The sequence below is a fragment of the Phaenicophaeus curvirostris genome, chromosome 9, assembly GCF_032191515.1.
Source record: "Phaenicophaeus curvirostris isolate KB17595 chromosome 9, BPBGC_Pcur_1.0, whole genome shotgun sequence".
NCBI lineage: Eukaryota > Metazoa > Chordata > Aves > Cuculiformes > Cuculidae > Phaenicophaeus > Phaenicophaeus curvirostris.
In genome coordinates this window covers 7,260,001-7,265,500 of record NC_091400.1, presented here as the reverse complement: position 1 = coordinate 7,265,500, position 5,500 = coordinate 7,260,001, and the positions used below count along the sequence as shown (strand labels likewise).

Here is a 5,500-nt window from a genome sequence, read left to right as displayed (position 1 = left end):
GCCTTGAATGACTTCTTCTGAAATTTAAATGGGAGTGTTTGCTGGGGGTGTGTATGTATGTGTGCACCCTGTACAGACAGCACAGTACGCACACACTGCGTGGGCTAAATTCGTATTTCTGGGGTAATTTCACTGGCTTGTGCGGAATGCATCGAAGATGCGTCACTGTGTGTGTGTGTGGTTTCCTCTGAGATCTCATGAGGGACAAGGGGACAGGGATAACGTCTCTTTGGGAGGAATAAACAGGGGTGACTTTAGTAGGTTCGATTTCCAGAGCATTCCTACCGTGAATGAATATATTGGAGGGATTTTGTGGAAGGGCAGTTGAAACACCAGGAAAAAATCCCAAATCACTAGCTGCTTTTTTGAAAATAAGTTCCTATTTTGGCATCACTGTACCGAGGTCTGCACATGAATAGGTTTGGATTGGTGGAGAAGAGGGAAGAAACTTTCAAAGCAAATGTGAACAGCTTAACAAAAAGACCAAGGTAACCCTCAGTTTATTTAATTTTTTGAAACTATCAGCTGAGACCACAAATCAGTATTGGACATAGATCGTATTTTAGTGAATATGCACAGGAAGAAATCAGAAGTACTTTTAAAATGAAGTGTGAGGAAAGGACACTTTACCACCCTCACACCCCCCCCAGTTCAGCCCCCAAAGAACCAAGCCACCGATTCCTAATCCTCTCCATTGTGTCGAGTATTGTGTAGATGCTGCTCTCTTCTGGCTGCCTACACAAATTTTAATATGCAAAATGTTAATAAAAAGTGAAATAAAAGGCTGAGAAAAATAAAACATGGCCTCACTGTGCCGAAGGTAACAGAAGCACCTCTGAGGTCTCACTGTGGAGAGGTGACCCACACCCAGCCACTTGGTGGTTCTGCTCCAACACCACACTGGCCAGGACCTCTTCCAAAATTCCCCTACTGTCTTCCCAAGTACCTTAGTCAGGATGGCCCAAGTTCATATTTGCATTCAAGGGAAAAGTATAGTTTAATTTTTCAAGCTGGAGATGGCCAGTGCCATCTACTGCAGGCACCTGTGAGCTGTACCATGCTGGGCAACAAGCACAACTCTTAAAGCTGCTGAGCCTGTGCCTTTAGCCACTTTGTGCTCCACGACAACCTAAGCAGGAATAACTCAATTTCATATTCTTGCAAAAAAAAAGGTCAACCCATTAAGAGGATTAAGATAAAAAAAAAAAAAGCCAACAAAATCCTTTACACTCTGAAGTGACCATTGCATCATGACAAGGATATTTGAGCCTCACCAGCACAACCAGGCTACCTAACCAAGCACATCACTGGTCACAGCCTCCCTGCTTCAGAGAGAGCAGAGAAGGAGTGAGATTCCTTTGAATAGGTTGGAGGTAGGAAATAAGAAGTCACCATGGCATCCCATTCCTCCACTGTGGGATCCAACAGAGTAGGACATTACTGGGGGGGGGAAGGTTGACTTCTTTCCATCCTCTAGCTCCACTGAAGCTCCATGCTACATACATGTCCCCGTCAGGCACCTGTGACCACCCTCTCAACAGGTATCCTCAGGCATATCTAACGGTCCTGGCGGGTCATTCCTGTGTTTCAGAAGAGGTGCTATGCTTACTCCTCCATCTATCTCATCTGCCCATGGGGTAACATCATGTAACTGTTGTCTGAGAAAAGGCTGCTCCGAGGGCAGGTGGGACCTGTGGGCAGTGTGAGTTCAGACTGTCCACAGGCACACAAGTCACAAATCTGTGCTTCAGGATAGCTCAGGCACTGCATGCAGGCCAGAATATCCATCCTAGAGACAGAGGAAATCAACTATTGTAGACATAAACATAATTTGTCATCCTTCCTCCGGTCTCTTCTTAAAAGCAAAAATTAATCTCTTACCCAACAGACACCATCTAGCTATATTTGATGTCACTGAAGTCCCACTGAGCACCCACCCAGGACACAGGGCTCAGGCTGAAGCCTTAGGAAGGTGCAAAGTGTTTTCCCTGGCAAGAGACCACCTGCCCTTGGTGGAGGATGTGAGCTCCGCTGCTGCATGTTTGTGTGGTACTGGTTTGATTCTGCTGCGGGAAGGAGAGGAAGCACAGTCCTTGCAGCATCTGCGGGACTCGCAGGGATATCTGTTACAATTCATTAAGTAGGGCTCTTAAGAATTTGCAATAATAACATTTCAACAGAGTTTCCAGAGGGAGTCTCAGAAACTACACGAAAAGCCGACAAGTTTCAATCCATTTATCAAAGCACTTCAAGACAGATGAAAAAGCAGAGATGCTTAGTGAGGAATGTCTCTCTTTCTGGGTGTCCAGAGCATTTCAGTAAATAAAAAGCTCTTTAAAAATAAGTCAATAGAATGGAATCCCTTTTGCTTTTTGCCAGCGCTTGTATTACACTTACACCCAAATGACCCTCCTACCTATAATACTGCAGCATTTACATACACATCAAATGGGTGCTTTTCACTTACATAATACATTTAATCCGAGGATTACAGACCACATAATATATTAAACATAACAACACCTCCCGAGGTAGGTTAGCATTAATGAAGTTGCAGTGGGTAAACTGAGGCACAAGCGAGCTTTATGACCTGCCTGTGGTCCCACAGGTGATCAGCGGAAAAGCCATTAAGACGTTCCTCAAGCTTATGCACATGCTTGTATGGGTAAAGCAGACTAATCCATGTTTTCAAAAGAAACTTTAGTTATCCATCCAGAGACACTCAGGCCCTGATTTTCTGAGGGCCAGCAGAACAAAAGCCTAACAGGAGAAGATAAAAAGAACTGAAAGCAAATATTTGCTGTTAGAAATAACGTGGTTTTTTGTATACCAAATAGTGTACACAAAACAAAGAGGCATCCAAACCCAAAGAAGCTGCTCTCCAATAATTTGATTTTCTAGCAAAGATTTTTCTAGACCTGCAACAGGGGTTTTGTTCAATAACATTGGTTTATATTTAGCCTTTGTATAACAGATAGAGTAAAAAATATATCTTTGGTTAAGGTCTTTGAGCCAAGCATCTAGGATAAAATTTTCAAAAGCACTCAACAGTGGCTTTTGAAAACAGAATTAGGCTAGTTGCTGTGACAAGCTTTGAAAGCTACCCCCTACCTCCCTTAGCATTTTAACTGAGAGCTGATTTCCTCAGTTATGGCACCGTTCCTCGTTTTAGTCTCCCCATCTCATGGCCTTCACCAGTATTGCTAAGTCAAGCTGGATTTAAAACCAGGAAGACAAGAAGGAGAGTGGACTATGCAGGAGCTTGTGGTCATGACCTGCCGCCTGCCAGTGGTGTAGCTGGACACAGGGATGCTCCCTGGGTGGCTCCCACTTTCCAGACAGCCTTTGTTCTCTTTGTGGGAGCATGGGCTAATAGGGGTGTACACCCTCTGCCTGATGGTTAGGTGAGGCTATAATTACCTCAGTAATAAAGGTCTGATTCTTCCCTGCTCTGCACCTCCTTGGCTGGTCAGGAATACTTGTCTAAAGTGGGTGCAAAATGCTACCAGATCAGAAAGATGACATTTTACATCAATGGAAATGACCAGGTATAAGGAACAAAGGCCTACATAACAATGCTCTCAACTCTGTTATCCTTTAATTAACTAGTTCCTCGGGCAATGACACTAATGAGGCCTTGTTTCCTCAGGGTTGGATTCTCTAGTATCTAAATGGGATGTGAGCTTTTCCTGGGGAGAGAGGCATTTATAATTTCTCCCTCCCAGGTGGTGTCCAATTTGGGTGGATGTCATGCTGCAGCCTTTCTCTTGGTAGGGATGCCACTCGGACCTCTCTCCTCTTGGCTGCTCATTTTCCTGAAACCCACAGGAGTTTTTGAGAGCTCAGCTCTACGATTAAATTTGGCTGCATTTGGTCAAAGGGCTCAAAGTTAGCAGGGGTTAGGAAGACAAATGCATCAAATGACACAGAGCAAAATCATAAACCTGTTTCTACTAAGAAGAGAAGGTTTAATATTATTTTTCCTTAGAAGCAAGTTTTCTAGTTTTGTGGTAAACACATAGGGTAGTGTTTTGCTGCGTCAGTAAGGCATGCCTGGCTGCAGCTCCTGCAAGCAGTATCAATAAAGGGAGCACATACAGATGAATACAAGGAAGTAGGGCATGCAGCTCAGGGAAGAGGCAACGTTACTTAGCTTGGTGCAGAAGAGAACTGGAAAGTTCATTAAATCCACAGAAGCAGCAATCATGTTCACTGGGGACGGTGCTGACCGGATGAGGTCATGGGTCTGAATGGAGAAGGCAACTGAACAAAGAAGCAGCAATAGGAGGTTTTCTTTGGGTTTGGTCCAGGACAGCAGTCACAACACGGTAGTCAGCGGGATGCATGCACCATAAAGCTGGCAATGCGGGCTTGGCATTATTATTGACCTCTCTGGCCGCAAGACGGCAGGGACGACCCCCTTTCCCGTGCAGTTTTTAATGACTCAGCACTGCTTAAGGCCCTTTAAAATGCATAAAACTTCCCCTTTCTAACAGTGCTTTCTGGCAGGATAGACATCCAGCTAATGCCCTCACTTCATATGTTCCTCAACGTCCCATTAACAAATAGGCACCAGCCTAGTGAGAAATCTGATGTTGGCTTGTAAAGGCCACATTCTTCACCAGATAAGCCACCACTGCAGCCTAATATCTTCTCTGGTGATAAAGCCAAGGCTACAAACACTGGGGAAATACCCAGGCTGCCCTCCTGGAATGGCAGGATAAAGGTGTAGCAGTTCCCTGCAACACCACAGTATCTGAGTGGTGGTGAAGTACCAGCTGTGGATGACACAGCTCCTCACGCTTAGCTAACCTCACAGAATAAGCAGCATTTGTAGGTTACGCAGAGTTTTTTACAAAATTACAGCTGCCCGGGGAAAAGCAGACTATCCCCAAATCCACCGTGAGGTACCCCTCCAACTGCAGACACAATTTTACTTCTAGTCATGCACAATAGTTTCCCCAAGCAGGTTTTCCAACATGAAGAGCTAATCACGTCTGTGTGTTTGTGGAAGACAGAAAGCTGTGCAGACCAAGGGCTGGGAGCTCTCCCTCTCTGGGTCTGTCCCTGTTGAACTCATCGGTGTGAGATGGAGATAGAAGCAACAGATCCCAACAGTACAAGCTGTTATGGTCATATCTTCAGGAAAAGTCCAAGGAACTACCAGCGGACCTTCCTGAGCAACAGATCAATATGGAGCTTCGTATCAGCTGAGCTGTTATTCACGCCAAAGGCAGTTGTTTGGATGAAGGGCCGAAGAGTGCACAAGTTCACCGATTCTCAGTGTAGAAGCTCTTTTTTCGCCCCCCTCTCCGGTAGATGCCTTCATTATTTATGTGTGACAAATAAAACACGGCAGTTGAGGATGCTAAAGTGTCTCTCAACGTGCACCTCTGTTTCCCATCACATTCAGAGTCTGCGAGCGTGCACCCACGTCAGGCTGCGGGCATGGCGAGGAGCTGGCACATTGCTCCAGCCACCGTGGCCAAAGGTGCCTGCC

General features: G+C 45.4%; 1 protein-coding gene across 4 annotated transcripts in view; it reads right to left on the bottom strand.

The window, feature by feature from the left end:
* Positions 1-471: 471 nt before the first annotated feature.
* The window catches only part of VTI1A (vesicle transport through interaction with t-SNAREs 1A), a 272,765-nt gene continuing 267,736 nt past the window's right edge, over positions 472-5,500 (bottom strand). For all 4 annotated transcript variants that reach the window (XM_069863298.1, XM_069863296.1, XM_069863299.1 and 1 more), the window contains one exon: positions 472-5,500. This exon is cut by the window's right edge and continues 5,090 nt beyond it. The gene's annotated coding sequence lies outside the window, so the exon portion shown is untranslated.